Source organism: Bos grunniens, chromosome 18, assembly GCF_055505025.1.
Source record: "Bos grunniens cultivar Pamir isolate PY7600 chromosome 18, Bosgru_T2T1.0, whole genome shotgun sequence".
Classification (NCBI taxonomy): Eukaryota; Metazoa; Chordata; class Mammalia; order Artiodactyla; family Bovidae; genus Bos; species Bos grunniens.
Window position 1 is genome coordinate 35961645 of NC_141182.1, and position 24004 is coordinate 35985648.

At 49.1% G+C, this 24004-nt stretch overlaps 1 pseudogene across 1 annotated transcript; it reads right to left on the reverse strand.

Moving 5' to 3' along the window:
- Nucleotides 1–4578: 4578 nt before the first annotated feature.
- Nucleotides 4579–16142, reverse strand: LOC147353468 (HIG1 domain family member 1A, mitochondrial pseudogene; annotated as a pseudogene). The gene has a single exon (XR_015145648.1). The product of XR_015145648.1 is annotated as an HIG1 domain family member 1A, mitochondrial pseudogene (transcript).
- Nucleotides 16143–24004: the final 7862 nt, after the last annotated feature.

The following is a 24004-nucleotide window of genomic DNA, read 5'->3' on the forward strand; positions in this document are numbered from 1 at the left end:
TTTATAATGTTAGTTCTTACATTGAAGTCAGTGATCCATTGAAATGCTTGTATACAGTGTGAGGTAAGGGTCTAGGTTCAGCCAGTTTCTTCCAAGATTCCTGGTGCTCTGGATGAGTTAGTATTCTGTCCTCTCCCCACCCCCACACTTCCACATTTCCACCTCTTCCCGAAGCCACTGTCCTGTCTCTGATGTCTCCTAAGCTGTTCAGCCTCTGATCTCCTGCTCACACTCAAGCACTTGATGGGGACACTGTGCCCCTTCCCCCTGCTCTGGATGTCCTGGAGCATGCCCATCTGGCATTGATCACGGAGGCAAAGACCACAGCATCCATTTGAGGCCATTCCAGCCTTGATGGACAGTAGTGTTGGTGACAATGTGCCTTCCCAGATATTTATCTCTTACAGTGACCGCCAGAGGGTCCGGAACTCCCTGCTGGGAGAGAGAAGCAAATTTTAGAATTCTTAAAAACAACTGGAATCTCGACTAGCCTGACATCCTAGTTGACACAGAAACCCATGTGCTTAGAAGGTAGGCAAGCCTTCCTGAGTGGGAGCAAGTATTGTTATCTTCATATCAGAAGTGAGCAAACTGAGGTTTCATAAGATTCAGTGACCTGCCCAAGATTACCCAACTAGCTCATCACAATGCAACTTAACTCCTGGGTCCAGAAAAGAAATACACTCAGACTTCTACTCCCAGGCCAGCAATTCCCACTCTTTAAATGCTGCAAGTTGTGTGTGGAATTTTCCTGCCAGCAAGACAAACTACAGCCCCACATTTGTTGATGGTTTCAAAGAAAAGCAACTGCAATGAATGAAGGGGTTGAAAGGGTGTATTTAAGGTCTTGGGGGCAAATCAAAGGAAAGTTTGGGAGAGGCTGGTTTACCCTTTTCCGAGTGGATCTAGGCTTTATTTTTTTCTTCTACTGTTTTTGGGTCTGGAAAGGGAGTGTTTCTGCAGGGTTTAGGGGTCAGCTCCCTGTGCCGAGTCTGTGGAGAAAGAAGCGGGAGGTGGGGGTGCTGCCTGCTGTATCTTCCTCAGTGCTTCCTCAGCCCTGTCCCCATCAAGACCCAAGATTCTCAGCCTGGTGTCCCCAGCTTGGCCCATTTCCAACCTCACCTTCCTTTCCCCGACTCTTGCATCAGCCCTCTGTCCAACTATCTAGGCTGGTCACTTCAAGGTCACACCCCATACCTGGTCTACACCCTTCTTCCAGTCCCTCGTTTTTGCACATAGGAATGACCCTGTACTCAGTCGCCTGAGAATCAGCTTGGGTCCCAGATTCTGTCAGCTGCACGGGCCTGTTCTGGCCCTGGCTCCCTCAGCCCTGGCTCCCTCAGCCCTGGCTCCCCTCACATGTGCTAAGCCTGTCTCTGAGGCTCAGTCTTGTGGAATCTCTTCCCCTATGGCCTGCAACTGGTAATTGGGCCTAATCTCATTTTCCTCTGCATAGCTTTCCCCTGTGTCTTATCTCCCCACCTAGACTGTAAGCTCCTCCTGGGCAGGAACGGGACTGATCCTTTCTCATTCCACTGTATCTCCTCAGCCCCTGGCCTCATCGGTGCAGCACCAAATTGGCAGTGATTGCCTTGGTTTGATTTACCCGGGTCTGAGTCTTAGAAGGAAGGTGAGAGGTTTGCTAGCTGTAGTTAATAGTTTTCCTGTGAATTCTGGAGAGGAAACACGCTGTGGTGGCACAGAGATGCAAACTGTTCTCAGGGCTGGAGGCTGGGGCTTAATAGGAGCTGAAGCTCATTCCTGAAGGTAAGGGGCTATAGAAGAGGGGTCCTGAGCTCAGAAGCAGCCCTTCCACCACCAGGAGCATCCCTGCCTACAGAAACTTCTCCATTGCTGCCCCACGGGGAGGGCAGGAATGCTTTCGGTGCCCAGCTCCAGGAGAAAGTGCCCTGTCCTTCAAGCTGCACTTCTTGGGAAAGGATCTGCTTGTGAGCAGCCTCTACCGGTCTGCTTGAACTGGATTTAAAGGTTTCAGAAAACATGCACACCATGCACTGCAGAGGGTACTTTGGGGGCTGAAGGACAAACCATGCATGGTCCCGGCTCTTAGTAAACTCGCCGCAGGTGAGTAGGGCAGGTGATATGTGAACACATAACTTGAGCATGATGCAAGTCCCTGACAGTCGATAAAGGCAGGAGCTGTTTCCTGGAGAGGAGACATTTAGGATGAGACTTCAGAAGACTAGGGCTTGGAGAAGGAAATTGCAGGAGGAGGAATCTGTGTGAGCAAAGGCAAGGAGTTAGGATCATGCAGGGCATACTCAGGACAGGACTAAGTTGCCTGAGCGTAGGCTGAGATGGTTAGATGGGAGCTTGGGACCAGTCGGTATATATTCCTGGAAAACCAAGAGGCAGAAGGTAGAATGGTGTTTGTCAGGGACTTGGGGGAGGGGGAAGGGAGTTGTTTAATGGTACAGACTTTCAGCTTTGTAACATGAAGTGTTTTGGAGATGGATGGGTGATGGTTGCACAACCATGTGGCTGTTCTTAACACCACTGAATTGGGCATATAAAAATGGTCAGATGGTATATTTTATGTTGTAGGTATTTTACCATACCCCTGCCCCCAGCTAAAATCCTTGAATGCCAGCTTAATGTTTCAGGGGTATGACCTCTGAATTAGACAAACAGGCGCAGGTTGGGTAACTTTGGCTTCATAGTTGGGTAACCTTGGGCAAGTTAGTTCACTTCTCAAAGCCTCAGTTTCCTCATTAGTAGAACTGAGATGATGTCACAACCAACATGCGAAGGAGCTGTGAGGAGTAAATGAGGATATGGCTGTGGCATGCACAGTGTGCACCTGCGGTCAGTCAGGAGGCACGCAGCAGATGATCACTGTTGATGCCATGCTGAGTCTCTACCCTTAGGGAGCCCGACCCTGATGGAGGGTCACTGGAAGGGGCAGGATGTGAAGCCCATGCCGTAGACAAGTAGACAAGTAATGCTGGGGGCTGTGTCAGGAGGCAGTGGGGATGCTCGGGATGGAGGATGAGTTTCCAAGGTTGTGTGGAGCCAGAAATGAAGCCAGCTTCACACACACACACACACACACACACACACACACACACACACTCACACACAGTGATCTTGAATCCACTATCCTATTTTGTGCTTCTTATTTTTCTCATTTTTTGTGTGTTTATTTTTCTTTTGTATTTATTATTTTATTAGTCTTTTTTTCTCTATTAATTGAAAATTATACACTGTATTTCTTTTTCTTTTTCCTTTTAGATTTCTTAAACATTACCACATGCATACCTATCAAGATCTAAGGTTAATCAATTTACCTTCCTCTTTGCAAAATCTTGAAACATCTTAACTCTGTCTACCCCCTCCTGACTGTTACATTATTATAACGTGCTTTAATTCTCTCTGGTTTTACTGTGACCTCAAAGGACCTTATAATTCCTGTTATATTATACAGCAAATGTTTGTTTGGCTTTACCCACGTATTTACCACTTTTTTTGGCTCTTCATACCTTTAGCATCTCAGATTTTCCATCTGGGATAATTTTTTTTTCTGCCTACTGTACATCCATTTACAATTTTTATTAGGGGTATGGTTGATTTACAAAGTTGTGTTGGTTTCAGGCATACAGCAAAGTGAATCAGTTTATATGTGTGTATATATATACACACACACTCTTTTTTAGATTCTTTTTTCATATAGGCCATTACAGACTATTTTTGTGTGTGTGTGTGTTCATTTACTTTAATAACACTACATTTACCATGTTATCACCATGGAATGTAAATTCAGGTTAGATGAGAATTTCACAAGTACAACAACGCATTCTGTGATATACCAAAGTTTGTATAATGTCTGACCAAACCAGCTTGCTCATCAATGACTTCCATTATAGGCATTTTATTTAGTTGATGATACTTCTGAAGAAAATAAACATACTGCACACATTTAAAAAGTGTTTTTCATTTACCTTTGCATTAGCACTTAAAATACATGTTTCAAAATAATTTAAAATTATTCTAATATAACAGCAGCAAAATATAATTCTGCAATTACAAAAGAGCTAAAAGGGATCCACAAGTTAAGTTACTCTCATGTTTATAACTATGATTCTAAAGTAAATACTACTTCAAAGTGGCTCTGTTACCAGCTTTTTAGTTTTGGTTTAAAAACACACACAGACTTGCAGGGAGGTTTATAATGTTGTATTCCGTGCACTGTTCTGAAAGGGTTCCTCAAGAGCCAACCAGCCCTTAAAACAGTACTCAGTCCACAAGGCCGTCAGAAAGTTAAATTAACTGGGATAAATAGGATTCCTACATTACATCAAAAGCATATGATATTCTGCAGCAACTGGGAGCATTTTCAGGATTGGCATGTTGTTTCTTTAGAACTAATTTCAACAGAAGAGTTTAAGAAGGTGGACAGGTACCACTATCAAGTGTATTTAAAAGTGACATGTTTCTTTTGTGCTGATCTGACTTCCCTGAATGACCTAGCTAGTGAACTGGTCACCAGTAACTTGGTCACCAGGCAATCAAGCATGCAAGAAAGGAAGCCAGTATTCAAATTACCATGTTCTTGTCTGACCCAGACTATTTTCAGCATAAACATATAACCTCAATATGAGATGTCTAACTAAAGCAAGCACCACCAACAAGACCAAGATAGCATCTCCTCTTCTAAGGTTTAGGTTTTCCCCAGAATTCTTGATACAGGGAATAGCCCATACCAAGAGTCACTGCTCCCACAATAAAGCCTTGGGCTGCCACACGCATGTGGATCAGGTGAACAGACATTTTAGTATTTCCCCTGCTCTTCAATCTATATAATCCATGTGCAACAATTGCTGCAAAACCTGCCATTCCAATGGGGACAAATGGTGCCTCTCTAGCTTTTCGGATAAGTTTAGATCCCTGATCTTCATCATATGAAGAAAGAGAAATATCTGTGTCGCTTGACATAGTGATCGAAGAATCTTCAGACAACTTCAAGATGTTTCAGGTTCCTACCAGATTCTGATCCATTACAGAGTATTGAGTAGAGTTCTCTGTACTCTACAGTGGTTCTTATTAGTTATCTATTTTATGTATGCTATGCTAAGTCACTTCAGTCGTGTTCGACTCTGTGCGACCCCATAGACGGCAGCCCACCAGGCTCCCCCGTCCCTGGGATTCTCCAGGCAAGAACACTGGAGTGGGCTGCCATTTCCTTCTCCAATGCATGAAAGTGAAAAGTGAAAGTGAAGTCTCTCAGTCGTGTCCGACTCTTAGCGACCCCATGGATTGCAGCCTAACAGGCTCATCGGTCCATGGGATTTTCCACAAGAGTACTGGAGTGGGGTGCCATTGCCTTCTCCGATTTTATGTATAGTAGTGTGTATATGTCAATCTTAATCTTCCAGTTTACCCCTCGCCTCCTCCTACCTGGTAACCACAAGTTTGTTTTCAACATCTGTAATCTTATTTCTATTTCGTAGATAAGTTCATTTGTAGCCTTTTTTTTTTTTTTTTTTAGCCTAATATACATTCTTTCCAATATCCTTTAATGAGAATTCCTTGGTTATACATTCTCTCAGGTTTTGTTCGCCTGAAAAATGTTTGTTTTGTGCTCTTCCATAGACTGAATGAGTTATTTTCACCGAATAAAGAATTCTGGCCTGTCAGGTCTCTCCCACTCCCAGCTTCTGTTGTTGCCATTGATAAATCAGCTGTAATCTAAGCACACTGACTTTTTATTTGATTCTCCCTCTCTAGCCCGTATTTTCTGCAGTTTACTGTATGTGTTTAAGGGTGTATTTCTTTCTTTTCCTCTTCTGTTTTCAATCCTGCTTGGAATTTCTTGGGATACTTAACCTCTGTGAATGGCATCTCTTACAAGTTCTGGAAAATTCTCACCCAGTATGTCTTCAAGTATTGCCTCTCTTCTCTTCTTTCTCCTCTCTTACCAGAACTCCTACTAATGATACACCACTCTTTTTCTGTGTCTCTTAAGCTTTTATTCCGTATTTTCTATCTTTTGGTCCCTCTGTGCTGTTTTCTGTTGTTTATTTCTAATCCATCTCCCAGTTCACAAGTTGTCCCTTTTGCTAAATCTAATCTTATGCATTTTATTTAAAAAAATTCATATTGAAATATAGTTGATTAATAATGCTGTGTTAATCTCAGGTGTAGAGCAAAGTGATTCAGTTATACATATGTATTTTTTTTCATTGCATTTTAAAATTTCAGTTATGTGATTTTGTATTTCTGGAAGTTCCATTTACTTCTTTCTCAAATTGGTTTGGTCACATTTTATAGTTTTCTACTTCCTGCAGATATTTTCAAGCTTGTCTTTTATTTCATTACACATAGTATGCATGATTGGCTTATAATCTGTCCGCTATCTGAAGTTGTTGTACATCCATGTCTGTGGTCTCTGCTGGGTTTTGTTCGTTGTTTCCTTGTGTACTTGGTTACTTTTGACTTGTGTACTGCTCAAAGTTACTTGAAATTTTACTGATAGTTATTTGCTGAAGCCTGGGGTGGAGCTGCCTTCCTCCAGAGAGTATTTATCCTCTGCTAGGCAGCAGTCCAGGAGTGCTTTGAACTGAATTCATGACTTAAGCCGTTTTGAACCACTCAATGATACGAATTTGGGCAGCTACTCTGTAAGGAGTCTAGCTTGTGGTTACAGGTGCTCAGGGAAGAAGGGTGCCCCTCTTCTTTTGCCTTCCCCTGGAGGTAAGGCCTTCTGGGGTGCCAGCTTAATCTAAGAGGGTCTCCTGGTAGGTCCCTGACTTGTGACAGGCCCCAAGTTTTAGCGTGTGTCCCCATTGTCCCTCAAACCCATTCAGACTGAGATTTACATATACCTGTAGCTGCCAACACCCACAGAGCCAAAATGACTTTGGTGCTCCTTACTTTTCACAATTCTAGCCTCTCTTTTGATTTGACCTTATTCCTTTCTCTCTTGCCAGTTTTTTGATACTTTTTAAAAAGAGTTTTTCGTGTCTCATCTAGTATTTGGGGTTGTTTTCAGCACCTGTTTTCTCTGAAACAGAAGTTGGAGGAGCTTCTCATTCTGTTTGATTTTTAAAGATTGAAGTATAGTTGACTTACAATATTAGTCTCAGGTGTACAACCTAGTGATTCAGTATTTTTATAGATTATACTCCATTTAAAGTTATTACAAAATAATGTTTGTATTTCCCTGTGCTATACAATATATTCATGCTGTGTGATTTTGAGTAGGTCAGTTTTCCTTTCTGGGCATCAGTCTTATTTACTTCAAAGGGTGGCTGGGAGAATTAAATGAGAAAAGGAAGGTAAAGACAGAACTCTACACGTAGTGCTTGTTCCTGGCATAGTAAACAGCTGTTCCCTTTCCTCTTATGTCCTGGTGGGGCTGGATCCCTGGGACAAAGCAGGAGCCCAGTCATTAAGTCTGAGGCCGAAGGTTCTGGGGGGCTAATGCCCAGAGTTGTGTATCCTTTTTCAACCCCTGAGATACCAGCTAAAGTTTGACCCACACATGAAGGTCTGTAGCAAGCTGGGCTGGGTGCCAGTGATAGAGGAGGTCCCTGACTACCAGCTTCAGTGCTGGGGAGTATGAAGGGCCCCTGGTGAAGTCTGGACCCATGGCCTCAGCAGCATCCCCAGAAATGATACCTATTAGGCCTCCAAGGGTGTTTGACTGCACATACTTTGTTCACACTTGGCTTGTGAACCTAGCCTCTGGAGGAGAAAAAAAAATCCCCTGTGTCTAAAAGATCACTGGGAAGTATTCATTCCCAGAGGAACCAGTTTCTGGAGTCAGGAGGTCAGAGTGCTTCTCTCTGGCCTGAGGAGCTGGAACAAAGGAGTCCCCTGGAGGCTGTGCAGGCTCTCCCCAGAGTCAATTCTGACCCCTCCACCCGCTGCTATTACAGTTCTCCCACCCACACCCACCCCACCACCAGTGTTAGCCTGGGTCACCACAGCACTCCCTGACTGCAGAGGGTTTTAACATGTTTCCAAGGTCATAGATACTGCTTTTTATAGATAACATAAAATTCCCAAAGAGAATTCCTGAAACTCAGGGTCAGATGACACTGCAGTATCCTGTCCTCTCAGCCCCATTTGGTGTTAGTTGGGGACCCTCCTGTCCTTCCCTGAGCTTAACCTCAGTCATTTTGGTCCCCATGGCCCTTGTACCAGTTCCCAGATATCCACTCTGACAGTGCGCACTGCAGGATCCCAGCCCAGAGAGATCCTTCTTGATCTCAGAGTCAGGTGGGGTGGGAGCAGGTTGGAGACAATCGCATTGGCTATAGAGCAGCCCAGGTCTGTAAGAATGAAAAGTCGCACTGTCCTCACTCACTATAGAATACTTTATAGAAGGAAGTCACTAGCTTATCAAGTGCAGCCCTTTTTTCCATTTTTACCTGTTCGCATGCATAAAATAGACAGCTTTTAAAACAAGCTCATCTAGCTAAAAAAAGGTACAAGCCCTTACAAAATGGAAAATGAGATTCAAATGGGGATAAAATGCATCATTAAGGAGCCCTGGTCCCTGGGCTGCGGCAGTTTAGGGCCTTTAGGGAAGGCAATATCCTTCTCGAACCTTCCCGGAAGGTTCAGCTCTATCCTAATTATCCAGTGGGGAATCGGTGTGTCTTCAGAGGAAAACATTACTAAGGGCTTTTAGCATGAGCTGTCTCCAAGACATTCCCTACAGAAGCAGAGAGAGGAGAATCAGGCCAGCACCAGACTCAGGCACCCATTCTTGTATTGAGAGGCAAACATCACTGCATTTTTTTTTTTAATCTGGGAATTTCTCTGGAATTCTTTGAACTCCCATAGCAAAGTTTATAATTCTTTCAAGATGCTTCTTATCTCGCATCATAAGATGTTTTTTGGAGATGTACTTGTGTTGTTTCCTTGGCCTGGGCTGCCCTCTCACCCTTCACCTACCTGGCAAACCTCTGTTTATTACTCAGAGACTGTTCAAGCAGCACCTCCCCACAAGCTGGCCCTGACCATTGACACTCCCAATCGAAAGATGCAGCTCATCTAATTCTGCCGGACAGTGAGCTCTGAATGAGAATATATAAAACAAGTGCTACTCCCAACCTTCCTTCCTGGTACACCTGTTTTGGAACATTCTTTGAGCAGTTCACAGAGCACTTGGGATTGTGTTGGCTTCTTGGTCCCCCCACTGGGCTGTAGGCCCCTTGTGAACAGGGTCAAGTGCCGCCCTACCCCTCACTCCTACTCTCCACATCCCCAGGTCCAGGCTTGCTGGACCAGACTCTATAGGCTTTATGGGTCATTGAGCTTCGGAATGCAGGCTGCGACCTCCATGAAGCAGGGTGTTCATCTGTCTTCCCTGAGGCATCTAGTATGGGGCTTCACGTTAGCAGGCACGCTCAAAGTACTTGTGAAAGAAAGGGAGTGAGTTGCAGGCCCTTTGAAATGGAAGATGCTAAGATGCTGAAAGTCTTGGCAACTTTCCAAAGCAAAGTATGTGGACTTAAGAATGAGTTTATAGGACCTCACCTGGTGATACCAGCTTGAGAAACTTGCAAGCAATGCAACATTAGAAGGTACATCTCTGAGAGAGGTGTCACAGGATACCTTCAAGGACAGACTGAACTTTAATGAGCCCTTTGGTGGGAAACCAGTTACTACACCAGTTAGGATGGGACCCAAGAACAACCAGCTCACAGGTGGTTCTCCTGAGGGGTAAAGAATGGGAGCAGTTCCCCACAGGGATACTCGAGTTCTGAGAAAAGTGCAATGTTTATGATCATCTGCCTGTGGTGTCAGGAGTTAGTCTGACCAGGGTTGGAACAGCAGCATTCTGCCTCCAGCCCAGGCTTGTTACCCTGGGCAGTGCCTCTGGCTCATGAATGTCCTTCCTCCCTAATATGCTGCTCAGGTGCAGGAATTTTAGCCCCAAGCACACATGTGTCTCTAGCTACTAGCCTAGAAGCTTGTGGGGCATCATTTCTGGGTATTTAGTCTCCCAGATTTGAACCCTGAAGACTGAGTTCCCCCAGGCCTTCTGCGCTCAGCCTCTGCACTGTTCCCTGATTGATGAGGCTGAGTGGGAGCGCTCATCTGCCTGCATGGCCCTGCTCCCAACACAAAGATGAGCTAGCTTAGCTAAGGCTGACGCTAAACGGGAAGGTCAAGGCTGCAGGGCTGTGTGGCAAAGGGGTCGCCCTGGCACAGTGTTCAGCCAGAGACTTGCTCAGGACCCCTGCACCATGGAGGATGAGGTCAGGACTTTTAGGGTGCTATGGGTGACAGTCACCCATAGCGCGGGGCCCTCCTGTGGTTCCCTTTGTGATATTTCTCTCTCACTGTGTCCGGGAATTGCTATAGAGCCTGCCGCCCACTCTGCTCCTCTAAGCTGCTCACCGCAGATGGGATTTCTTGTGTTTCCCACCCGACCTGGGGCACAAACAGACTTTGGAAGCTCTCGATGAATCCCAGGACCAAGAGGCAGAGCCGGTCCTTCTCCTCTGTGAAGGCTGCTTGTGTTCCCTTGGAAAGGGAAGAAGGGGTGCACCCTGTCCATCCCCACCTACCTGAGGCGCTGGCTGAACCCTGAGCAGTGCAGTCCTCCCCTTCCCAGGGAGACACCCTGCCTCTCCTTGGAGCTGTTCCTTCTGCCCTGCTCCCCCATTTCTTAGCTCCTTAGTTCTGAACCCCCACGCTGACCCACCTCACCTTCTTGGGCAGGTGTAATCTCCTGAGTAAAGCCTAATGGTTGACCATGTGCCTCGCGCTGGTAAGATAAGGATGGACATGTCGGTGTCCCTAGCCTCAAGGAGCCCCCAGTCTGGCTGGGACAGACAAATGCTGGTGACAGATTGTGTACCTGGGCTGTGGGGTGCAGAGGAGGGAGCTGTTCATTGTGACCCACTTCCCCAGAGAGGGCACAGCTGAACAGGGCTTGACACAGGAGGAGTTCTCTGTGTGGATGAGGCAGCAGATGACCCAGCCGCTGGAAGGGACAGTGTGCACAAAGCCACAGGGGCCTGGCACCTTCAGGGAGCCACAGCTGATTGGTTGCCATGCAGTAGAGAAACACGGGAAGAGGCTGGAGAGAACAGCCAGGATGCAGGAAACTAGGCCTTGGAGACCAAGCTGAGTGGGGACTCTGTCCTGAAGGCTGCAGTGAAGGTTCAAGGAGACACACCTGTTTATTCCTTTTTAAAAATAGCGTTATTAAGGTATAATTGACATATATAAACTGAACATACTTAATGTGTACAATCTGGTGAGCTTTAGTGTATATGTGTATATAACAGATATATGTGAAACCATCCCCACCACCAATGAACACATCCATCTCCTCCGGAAGTTTCCTTGTGTCCCTTTGTCATCCCTCCATCCCATCCCCACTGTTTCCAGGCAACCACCCATCCCTGCTCTCTGTTACTACAGCTTAGATTATATGTTTCTGAATTTTGTAGAAATGAACTCATCTAGTATGTACTACTTTTGCTTGTTCTCATCACTCAGCATATTTGTTTTGCAATTCATCCATGTTGTGTATATTAATAATTAATTCCTTTTCATTGCTTAGTGGTATTTCATTGCATGGATTATACCACAGTTTGTTTATTTCTTCACCTTCTGATGGACATTTGGGTTGTTTCTAGTTTGAAGCTGATGAATATCTGCATGTGAATGTTTGGGTAAGCAGCTAGGAATGGAATGACTGGGTCATATGATAGGTATATGTTTAACTTTTAAAGAAATTACCAGACTATTTTCCAAATGGTTGTTTGATTTCACATTCCCATGAACAATGTATGACTTTTTCACATACCCTTTCTTGACTGGCTATGAAATGTAGGGTGGACCCTCAGAACAGAATCTCCACTGCATCTGTCTAGCTGGTGACTACAACTGAATCCCTGAGACATGCACTCCTCAGGCCCAAGACAGGGAGGGAGGGCTCTCCTGGAAATCCTTCCAGAAGATGGTGTCAGACTTGGCATCATCTTAAGAGGCTTGTTTGTCAATGATACTGCCCAGAGGCTGGAGGAATTGAACAGGACCTGAGGGTAATGAACTAAGGCATCTCTAGCTCAGCACTTGAGAAAATTCCTCCAGGCCCAAAGAGCCACAGTCCAACAGTTACAGCCCAGTTTCCACAGAAGTTCATTTTTGTGTTAATCAGTGATTTCAGCTAGTGTCAGGGCCCCAGTCAGTTGTGGGAGAGGTCTGGCCCCTGGCTCAGGGCCCTATTCCAAGGAGGCAGCCTCCAGGCCAGACTTCCCTAGGAAGAGCCATAGAACTGAAGGCTCTAGAACCCTGGGGACCACCCAGGTCAAGGCTGCTGATCTTGGCCCATTCCCCTCAGGCAGGAGCTGTGGAGCAGCGTCCAGGACTAGAAGGCAAGGCTGACGTCCATGTCCCTCTGGTCACTGCGGGGGCCTGGCCTTTCTGAACCTTGATATTTGTATGGTGTGAGTGAGCCCCACCAGACTTTGGAGTGTGCTCTTTGTTTGTCCATTTGTTCATTCATCAACATTAATCAGTGCCTCTTTGGAACCAGAGATGACTCAGGCAGGTTGGGGTCAGGTTGTGAAACCCTCCAGTCCCTGCTAAGGGATGCGGATGGTATTTATGGGAGGGGCACAAGTGGTGATTAGATCAGGCTTGTGTTTTAGAAAGGGACCCTGGCAGCCAAAGCAGAGGGTGGATTTGAGCGTGGACACACCATGGGCAGGAAGGTCATTAGGAAGAGGCGACGGGGGATCTGAGTGGGTAGTGGTGGTGAGAGGACAAGGGAGGGACTTTCTTGTAGAGAGAGGAGAGTCCTCCCTCCCCATGGCCACCAGCCCTTTCTTGTCTTGGCTTCAGTGACACTTCTCTTTCCCGGCTTCCACCAAAACCCAGAATACGTAAAAAATAAATAGAAGGATGGTTGGAGGGATAGAGGGATGGCCATTTGGCTCAGGAGCGAGTCAAGGCACACATCTCCTGCCCACCCATCCATCACCTCCTGCCTGGGCAGCCATCCTTCACTGAGACAAAGGTGGGGACTGCAGGTGTCTCCCTGGCCCAGCAGGATGTTAGTGATTCCTATCTGATAGCTTGCAAATAAACGGACTCCTGGAGGCTGTCAGTCACCTGTGAAACAGAGCCCTGCTGTCCTCTCTTGCCAGGATTCCTCAGGCAGTCAAGGACCATAACTTTGAACTTCTGGGAAGGAAAGGCTTCAGTTTCCCATGGAGTCCCCATCCTTGGGGGCAGAAGGGGAAGGGAGGAGAAGCCAGAGCCTGGTGGGGAGGTTGATGACTCAGCTTGATGACGCCAAGGAGCTGCGTCTCGGCTGTAGTCCCTGAGCCTTGCTGCCATGTGACCTTTTTCTGGTTACTCACAGTGAGTCCAGCACCGTCCTGGCAGGTTTCTGTGATTTAGACTGACCTGCAGAGTTCAGTGCCCAGGTGACCTCAGAATGGCATTCACCATAACCAGAGTTCATCTTCAAAATGTGTGCATGGGCGGAGTTAGGTGGGAGAGCTGAGAGGGGCCATGGGCAGGAGCGGTGTGTGTCTGGTGTAGAGGATAGAGCACGGGGATCATGTGGAGAAGCTGAGAGTCCTGAGTTCCAATCCCTTGCCCCACCCTCACTGGGTGACCAGGGGAGACAATCCCTTCCCCTCTCTGAGACGATCCAGACCCCAGTCACAGGCTCTGCAAGTTGGTATTTATGTCTGCATTCCCTCGGCCTCAATCTGGACCCTGTGAGGGTCAAGACACTGAGCACAGACCCTCTGAATTGGGTTTGGGAAGAGGGGTCAAAGATGTTTACTCCTGCTTCTCCTGCTCAGGATGCAACTCGTGGACTAGCTGATGCTGAGGGTTGACAGGGCACTTAGAGGTGGCCACTCAACCCTCCATTTGATGTTAGGTGAAATGGAGGACTGGAGAGGTTGGAAGAGGAGTCCAGGCACTGGCAGATATGGGCCACGCTTGTTCACTTGGGCCCTGAGGGCTCCCCAGGGTCCTCTGTGTTTGGCATTGTGGGGTACAGGATACCAGTGGTCACTGACTCAGAACTGGCCTGTTCCCTGCCCTGCGGCACCACCAGCAGGGCCTTCCTGCCCTTGCCCATTGAACCACTGAGACTTCTCTCAGGGCCTGCCCAGTCAGGCCTGCTGGCGGATTGGGCCTCCCTGTCCACCAGACTATTGCCATGATAGCAGCAGGTGTGGGGAAAGTGGTCCAGGCATGGACAGCACAGGTGAGGAGCCCCCGGGCAGGATGGAGCTGGAGAGGCCCAGTGCTGGGAGATAAGGCTTGTGCTAAGCAGGTGGTGCTTGGCACACAGAGCAGGAGCCCGGAGGTGTTATTACTCTCAGTCCAGGGTGGCCCTCCCCTGGTTCGATGGAAAAGACCAGAGCCGGCCACTGGATGGTGGTGCCAGCCTGAGAAACCCCAGGAAGGAGGCCCGTGATGAGGTGTTTGGCCTCAGCCAGGTGGTACAAGCTGGGCATCCCAGGACCCAGGGCATGAATTCTTGCTGACAACTGGGGAACTTGGAGGAAGGGGCACTCTATAAATCTCCATAGCACTGCCAGTGGGGCCCACTTGGGGTGGCTGCCCTCCCACCTTGGGTGAGTGAGAAGGAATGTGGAAGGACTGGGCAGGGCATGCACCGGGGAGGGGGGCTGTGATCTCTGTGCTGTGTTTGTGCAGCAAACACTTCCCCAGACCTTCTGGTGCTACCTGGGAGCTGCAGATGTGGGGTACACAGTCCAGAGGGACATGGCTCTGCCCTAAGGCACAAGTCACCCCCACAAAGTCTCCTCCGGGCTTTTCTCTGTGTCCTTCAGGCCTTGCCTGCTCAGGGGTAGAAGAGATGGGCTGCTTGCTGAGTGTGTGATGGAAGGGGAGGAGCAAGTGGCCAGACAGATGGGCCCTCAGCCCCCAGGCCTTACACCAGTTAGCATGGGAGGGAGAGCGACTGGGGCTCCAGCAGGTCTGGATTGGGGGATGGTGGGAAGAAATGAACAGGCCGGGTAAGCCCTTGACCTTCGCCTTCCTGCTGGTCACCAAGCTCCTCTAGAGTCAAACGTAGAGTCCTTCAGACGTGGCAGACCCTCCTCCACCCTTTCCCACATGTCCTTTTCACCCCCAGCAGCACCTCGACTCCTGCTCCTTGACATCCCTTCCTCCCTCTTCCAAACTTCCTCTGCTCCCTCCCAGGCCCGCTCTGTCCTCCAGGTCTTGCAGGATGCTTTCCCTGCTGCCCCAGCCCTTGTGGACATCCTGCCTTATCTACTCCTGTCCTACTACCAGTCTCAGGCAGGCTGCGGAGCCAGTGAGGGAGGCTGCCAGAGAAGGGAGTGGGAGGTGAGCAAGACCCAGACCAGCAGATCTACAGCTGGGTGGGGCCGGAGTGGAGGTTGGAGGCCACCAGGACTCTAGGGAACTAGGCCCGAAGGGGAGATCATCTCTCTGGAGTCTGCCAGGATGGGTAGCATAGATGAACAGTGGAGGCCTGGTCAGAGAGCTGGGCTGGTGGGGCCAGGCAGGTGCTTCACTCAGGGTACCAGCTGCGGCTGTGGTCAGTGGAAAAGACAGGAAAATGGGGGCGGCCAGGAGGCCTGGGTCTGGATGTCTCTGGTTGGTGAGGTGAGGCTGAGGTCCTACCACCTGCAGCCTCTCCCTTGGGACTCCAGGCAGCAGAAATTGGGTGTGGGGCAGGGTGACAGGATCTGCTTGGGAGCCACTGAGAGCTCATTTGGGTACAGAAGTAGATACCCCTATTTGTGGGGCTCTACCCATAAAATGGGGCAGCGCCTCTGTCCTTACAGGTGTGGAGTGGAGCTCATGGGAAGCAAGTGTGGCCTTTGAACGAGCCTTTGCCGTGGGAAGCTCTGCCCCATCCTTCACCCTTACTCTTGGTACCACAAGTGCATTTGTGCCCCGAGTGGGGCCACCGTGGGTAGCTGAAGGTGTTCTCAGCACCAGCTGTCACAGCCTGAGCCAAGTTACCACCCCGCCAGCCAGCCCATCCTAGGTGAGGAGCTGAGCGTGGTGAGACAGCAGGCGTCCCACTCATTTTGAGCAAAATGGGGCTGTTGGCACAGGATCAGTCCTGCCTTTTGTCCCCATCTGAGCCTCACGGTGACCGGGGTGCTGCCTGTGCTTCCCCTGCAATATCTGCCCCTGGAGGCTGGTCAGCCACACACCACAGGCCGCAGAATTGACTGGCAATAAAACATGTCGATTCATCATCATTAGTCATGGGGGGAAGAAGATTAAAGTCATGAGGAGATACCATCACACACCTACTAGAATGGTCAAAAGAAAAAAGCTGGCAATACCAAGTACTGGTTAGGATGTGAAGCAGCTGGAACTCTGAGCCATAGCTTGAGAGAAGCAAAATGGCACAACCAATTTGGAAAACACTTTGGTATCTTCTTATAAAGCTAAGCATGTCCTTACCATATGATCCAGAAACCCTAATTCCTAGATATTTAGCCAAGGGAAATTAAGTTAGAAACCTAACACAGAAACCTGTATAGCGCCATTTATCGTGGCCTTAGACCTAATTGCCCCAGACTGGGTAACAATCCAAATGTCCTTCAGTTGGCAAATGGATAAATAAACTGTGGTACGTCCACATAGCAGGATGCTACTCAGCCATGAAAAGAAAGCAACTACAGATATGAGTGGCACTAGAGATCAATGTCACATGTATTTTGCTGAGTGGAAGAAGCCAGACTCAAAGACTTCATACTGCTGATTTCATCTGCATTTTGAAAGAAGCTAAATTATAGGAACAGAAAACAGATTAGTGGTTTCTGGGGCCTTGGGGTGGGGTGGGCTGGGACTTTTGACTACAGAGTGGCACAAGGGAACATTTTGGGGTGATGGAAATATTTTATACATTGAATATGATGGTGATCATGTGATATGTATTTATCAAAACTCATAGAACTGTTTACTACAAAGGGTAGATTCCACTCTATGTAAAAGATACTTCATTAAAACTAACTTTAAACATACACACATGTTAATCACAGCCACTGTTTCTGAGCACCCACTAGGCACTGTGCCAGAGGCTCTGTGTGTTTTCTCATCCATCCATTCACGTGATCGCTCACTCAGCAAGCAGTTACCAAGCATCTCTACAAGGTCCAGTCAGACCTCCCTAACACCTTCAAGCCACACGGCTCCCCAAGTTGTGTAGAGAAGCCAATGGGAAGAGGTGACCGGAGCCCAACCCTGGGGGCCAGTGGTTCAGCTTGTAGGTTCTCTGTGGTTGCATTTCCACACGGAGAGAAAATCCTGGTTTTGTGAGCCTTTCAAGGGAGTCTGCAATCCAGAAAGAGAGACCAAGGTCATGAAACAAAGAATGATAACCTTGTTCCGTCTCTGTGGTGCTGGCCCCCGCACAGGAGGGCAGGCCATGGCCCTCATGGGTCCAAGCCCAGAGCCTGCGCTGGTATGAATAGTGGAGGCTCTGGGCCCACTGCCACGTTCAGCCTTCTTGCTGGGTGGCTGCTCCACTGCTTGGGAGCATGTCTGTGTCTGCCCAGCTTAGATGGGAGCGGCCCTAGCTTCTCTTGTGAGAATCCAAGTGTGGGAAGCCCCTGAAGAAAGCCAGAGTGGAGTACACAATGCATAGGAACACTGTGTAGGAGGAGAAATGAGCAAACCAGAGCTGCCCAGACCAACACGCCTCCATCTCAGAGACACAATGTGGAGTGGAGGGAAAATGACAAGACGGACAGTATCTGACACCGTTTAAGTATGTTTTAACGGAGAAGGCAATGGCACCCCACTCCAGTACTCTTGCCTGGGAAATCCCATGGATGGAGGAGCCTGGTAGGCTGCAGTCCATGGGGTTGCTAAGAGTCGGATACGACTGAGCGACTTCACTTTCACTTTTCACTTTCATGCATTGGAGAAGGAAATGGCAGCCCACTCCAGTGTTCTTGCCTGGAGAATTCCAGGGACGGGGGAGCCTGGTGGGCTGCCGTCTATGGGGTCACAAAGAGTTGGACACGACTGAAGTGACTTAGCAGCAGTAAGTATGTTGTAGAGACACAGAATAGTACCATGTGTTGTTATGGTTATAAACTTAGGTCATGAAAATATGAAAACATGAACGAGAAAGATACAAATGGATTAGCTCTGAGGAAGACAATAGCAAAAACAGATGAAAACAGCAAATATAGCAAGAGGCTAACAAACACATTTAATAGATCAGAGATATGTGACTTAAATAAGGGAGCTGTGTTGCAAATTTTCTCTACCTTTGGCTTAAGTAGTTCATAAGTAAACAAGCCAGAGTGAACTTTGAAAACATTACACTAAGTGAAATAAGCAAGACACAAAAAGACAGTTATTGTATATGGTTCCAAAAGGTAGCAAAGGTACAAATTCAGCGTCAAAGAGTAAAATAGTGGTTACGGTGGAGCTGGGAGGAAGGAGGACAGGGAGCCATTGTCTAATGGGTGTAGAGTTTCTGTTTGGAAAGATGAAAACGTTCCAGAGATGGGTGGTGGTGAAGGACAGTGTGAACACACTTCATGCCACTGAGATGGATGCTTAAGAATGGTTAAATTGGTACATTTTATGTTATGCATATTTCCCCCTAATAAAAATAAATAAGTACAAGCCAGAAGAGGCAAATCTATAGAGACACAAAGTAGATTAGTGGTTACCTGGGGCAGGGGAGGATACTGGGAAAATAGGGGTCATGGCCAAGGGGTGAGAGTTTCCTTTTGTGGTCATGAGAATGTGGTCATGAAATTGTCCTAAAATTGATTGTGGTCACGGATGCACAAATCTGCAAATATACTGGAAAACATTGAATTGAACGCTTTCAGTGGGCACAGTATGTAGTGCTTGACTTATATCTCAATAAAGCTGTTTTTTTTTTTTTTTTTTTTACTGCACCACGCAGCTTGTGGGATCTAGTTCCCAGACCAGGGATCAAACCTGGGCCCTGGCGGTGAAAGTGCAGAATCCTAATCACTGGACCACCAGGGAATTCCCAAAGCGGTTGTTTTTTAAAAAGCCAAAAGGAGGGAAATCCTTTCTGTGTCAGCTACTCTAGTAGAAGCTGCGATCTGTCTGATCTAGACTCAGCTCTGACACTGAGTGTCACAAAGTCATCAGGAGCCCAGAGCCTTGTCTACCTTGCCACCCTGAGACACGGGGAGGAAGCCCTGCCAGCCCAGCTCCCAGGGCTGGAGCTCTCGCCACATCCATGGGGCTGGGGGGTGGAGGCAGTCGTAGCCTCTGCAGATTGAGGTTAATGAGAATCTGCTCCAGGCTCCAGGGGCTTTGAGCCTTAATTAATACTTGCAAAGCCCTCGGTGATTGTGAAATCAGAGGTTCTGTAAATGTGCACAGCAGTGGCCTTATTAGTGCCAGCGTATTACGCCAGAGAAAGAAGCCAGCCTTCTTAGCACTGCCTTATTTTGCTGGAGACACTGGTCCCAGGGTGTCAAGGCCAGGCCGAAGCTATCTCTCCTGGCCCCTTGTCTGGCTCTCCAGGCCACACCTAGGGTTTGAGTGGTCTGGATTGGTCCAGGGCTCCAGGGTGGCCACCCTGAACACTGTGGCCAGGCTTCTGATGGGGGTCTTCAGAGAACAATCAGGCAGACCACCCCAGCAGTCTTGGTGAGGGTCCCTCAAGGCCTATAGAAGGTGGCATCTGGCATCTCGTTTTCTGTAAATCTCGGGACCCTGGTGAGGATCCTGGCTGTCTTCCCGGATGGCCATGCTTTTTGTGTTCGGCATGCCTCCTAGGATTGAATATAGCCAGGGCTCTGGGGCCGTGAATGGAAGACTGGCTCTGCCCTCAGCCCAGGGCAGCCTGTGAGCAAGGAACTGTTCCACATTGCCTTAGCTCAGGCCTTCCCCATCTGTGACTCCATCCTGGCCCCTCAAGCACCCTCCCCTAGCGGGCTCTGAGCTCTCCCAAAGCCACATGGCACAGCCTCTCTCCTTCTGTGTTCTGGTGCTATCCTCCCAAGGGTGGGTCCTCAGACTACCTAACCCTTTGGGCCTCCCAGCCAAGAGCACCTCACACCAGCCTCCAGGGCCCCTGTCTATGCTTGGCATCTTCATGCTGAGCAGAATGTCCTCACCTTTCAGAGCCTTGCTACCCTCAGACACTGGGACCACAAACCCATCTGCCACTACTGGGATGATTCTCTGACCAGGGAGGTTGGAGGTAGAGGGAGGTATGGGTCAGGATCTGTGGCCCTGGATGCCTTCAAAGGCCTGGGGATGTGGCACCCTGGAGGCCCATGGTCTTGAGGATTTGCTGCCTAGGGTACCCGTGACCCTAGTTGTCTTTGACCCAGGGCCCCCATACACCTAGTCGCTGCTGACTCGTGACCCTGGGCCAGCTTCTAGTATGTTGGCCTCTCTAACCACCCGCTTGGATGGGTACCTGTGGTATGCACTGCTGTTAGGACGTGGCACACGACCTTCCCTCCACTTGGGTTCCTGTTTCTGAGGACCTGTTTCCCAGCTCTCCATGACCCCCTAGGGATGTTGCATTCTAATGGAGGTGGTTTGTAGCTCCTGCCAGGTAACTCTGAGGATCAGGAACATCCTCCTTCATGTCAGCCGCCCCTCCCTTCCTCTATCCCTCGTGGCTCCTTGTCATCCTCTATCATAGCCAGTCTATTACTTACCTCTTTCCTTATCCTGGGCCTGTCAAACCAGATGGGGCTAAGGCATCAGAGATCCCTCTCCAAGCTGACACAGATCTCTTCCCCAGCCCTTTCCAGGAAGCAGGGTTGTGTTGTGGTTAGACCTACAGGCACTGGAGGCAGATTCCTGGTTCAAACGTCTCTACTTTTTATCTGCTGGGTGACCTGGGCAAGTTGCTTAACCTCTCTGTGCATCATTTGTATAATGAGGCAATCATAATACTACAGCACAAGGTTGTCGTGAGGGTTAAATGAGCTCGTGTGTGTGGAGTGCTGGGTTTGGCATACAGTAAATACCCAAGGAAGGTTAGCCATCAAGGGTGCTGAACCAGCTGCTTCTGAATCTCCTTGAACGTCCATCGTCCATGTCTAAGAATGTGTCCTGGGAGAGTGGCCAGGCATCTTGTCCAAACCCAGGTGATGCCGTCCACGAACTACCCCCAGATCTGTCCCTGGCTTCCCTCCCCAGCAGAGGAAATGCTGTGCACAATAGATGCCAAAACCCCCACACTCGAAGTGTGTCTGTGCAACATGGCCCATAGGTGCCCCCTGCCCCCATCTCTGCCCCACCCAGCTGCCTCCCAGGGCCTGAGGTAGGATGATGGGGCTGCTTAATGAGAGGGTGAAGGTCTCTGCCTAATCCCAGGGGCAGCTTGGAGAGGTCAGATTTCTTCTATTTATAGTTAGACTTCTTTACCATTATGGACCATCTCTAATTAAAGAGCTCTTTTATTATGTTTTCTTTATGTTCTCTTCATGTGGATGAGTGGGAAAATAAATGAAAGGGAAAATCATGGTGTTGTGGTTAGGAAAAACTACTGGAGAGAACAGGCTTCAAGGTCACTGCCTTGTTGGCGTGGCTGAGGTGTCCTAGGGCGTCAGAATAAGACACGGCCTTTCTCAGGCGTGGTTATGGAGTGTTCGTGGGGCAGGGCGCCCACAGCTATGGGCCTGAACCGTTGCTTTGCCATTGCCTCCCTGGCTGCCCCTAGGTAGCTCCTACCTCTCCAGGCCTCACTGTGGTTGTGTTAGTTGCTCAGTCGTGTCCGACTCTTTGAGACCCATGGCCTGGTTTCCCACCAGGCTCCTCTGTCCATGGAATTCTCCAGGCGAGAATACTGGATTGAGTTGCCATTCCCCTCTCCAGGGCCAGGCCTCACTACCTTATCTTTAAAATGGGGTCACAGGCCAGCTCAGCTTCCTCGTAGGCTGGGCTGCACAGTCCCCCTAGAAACACCAAAGGATCAGGAGAGGCTGAGGCCTGGTTCTGCCTGCCCTGGACCCCGGACCTCTGACCCCAGGCCTTTTGGAGTCCAGGGAACCACTGCCCCTCCTCCTTCTTTGTAGTTACCACTCCCGCTGGAGGGCGAGGAACCCAGAGTAGAAACAAGAGGGTTACCGTCTAGACTGGAAACTGTCTCCATGGAGAGGAAGGGGTTAAGGTGGTCATAGTGGTCACTGAGTTGCAGTCCCAGAGCTCCCTAGGCACAAGTCCATTTGAGGAGGGGACACCCTCGCTGTGGAGCTGGGCTGGACTTATTTTAAACTGGGTGGAACAAAGGACTCGGTGTCTCTGTGGTCTGTGGCCTGTGCACGTGCCGAGACTGTGGTGGGAGGGACGCCAGTGGGCCAAGCTCTCAGCCCTCATCTGACCCCCTGAGGGTCATGCCTGCAGGGGTGGTGCCCTTCCTCCACCCCGAAGGTCTACTTGACTCCCCTCAGGCCAAGTAGACAGGGAAGGTCCATCCAGAGGTCCTGGCCTGAGGCACTTGAGCAAGTCAAGGCAGATGCTTAGGGGTGGGCTCAGTAGCCACGGTAATGACGAGCAGCTGAGGCTGGATCAAGGTCACTCAGGCCGAGGGAGTAGGAACATCTTGTGAGATGGAAAAGCTCAGGAGAGGATACATGCAGGGGGCGAGGGGGACAGGAGGGCCTTTGGAGGAATGGGGGCGGGACGTACATTGTTAGACTTGAGCCAGACCACCTGGGTTCAAGCCCCAGCCTGGTCAATTACCAGATGTTGTGTGACCTTGGGCAAGTTAGAGAATCTCTCTGTTCTTCCATTTACTCATCTGTAAAATGTGGGTCATAATAGTAACTTACACCAAGGACCACTGAGAAGGTTAAAGGAATAAAGCGGGAAACACTTAGAACCCTACCTGACACTTTGCAGACCCCTGTGGCTCAGACTGGTCCCAGCCCTGCTCTGTCCCTCAGTGAGTAGACAAGGACAGTTGGTCTCCTGTGACCCCCTTTCCTCTGTGAGTGGCAGGAAAGGAAGGATCCCCGCCTCAGGGCTAGCAGTGAGGCCAGTCCTGGCTGCTTCACTACCCAAATGTATGGCCTCCAACAAATCACTGGGCTTCTCTGAGCCAGTCCCCGCACTGGCCGTGTTGGGGTGATGATCCCCGCCTCCAGGGTCATTTAAGGACTGGGTGGGAGACAAAGGGAAAGACCCAGCCTGGGGCTGGCATGCTACAATGCTCAGCTCCTCCCCCAAGGCCTCGGTGACTCATTAGTGTAGCAAGGGACCCTAGGACCAAGATAGCAAGCGCTGCCAGTTTCAGTTCCTTGATTTCTCACCAGTCCGCCCCCTCCCTGGCAATTCCACCTCCTTTGGCCTTGTTCAGGCCCCCTAGACGTCAGTTCTGACCCTTCACACTCAGAATGAACTTTATAACATATGAATCAAAGCTTGGGACTCCCTGCCTACCACTGTCTCTGGCTCCCCACCGTCCTCAGGGGAAGGTTCAGATGACTTGACCTGATCTGTTAGGCCGGTGTGACCTGTCCCTGCCTGCTCCCCACCACCATTCCCACAACTGCCTTCAGCACGCGCCACATAGCAGCTACATGGAGTGACTTGTTCCCTGGACACCGCCTGGCACTTTTCTGTCTCCAGCTTTCCTGTATGGAGTTTATCAAACGAGCCAGACTTGGCCTCTGCAAACCCCGCCTTCTCCCTAGTCTCACCTCCACCTGTCAGGAAACCTCTCAAGCACGCTCCAGATCTTTTCCAGCCACCCTCATGTAATCAAGTATCTGTCCTACTTTGACCTCGTTTTGCCTCACCACAGAAGCCTGCAGTGGGACAAGGAGGTTGTGGGGGGCCTGTCTTGTCTTTCTTGCTCCAGCTCACCCTCCACTTGCCAGATGCTGTGTAGTCCATCTCTTTGGGGATGGACTAGGGAGGGGGTGTGAGGTGGAGAGAGAAGCAAGAAGGACTTTCTTTTAAATTTTTATTTATTTATTTATTTTTGGCTGTGCCGAGTCTTCGTTGCTGCACGCAGGCTTTCTGTTGCTGCAACCAGGGGCTTCTGTTGTTGCGGAGAATGGAC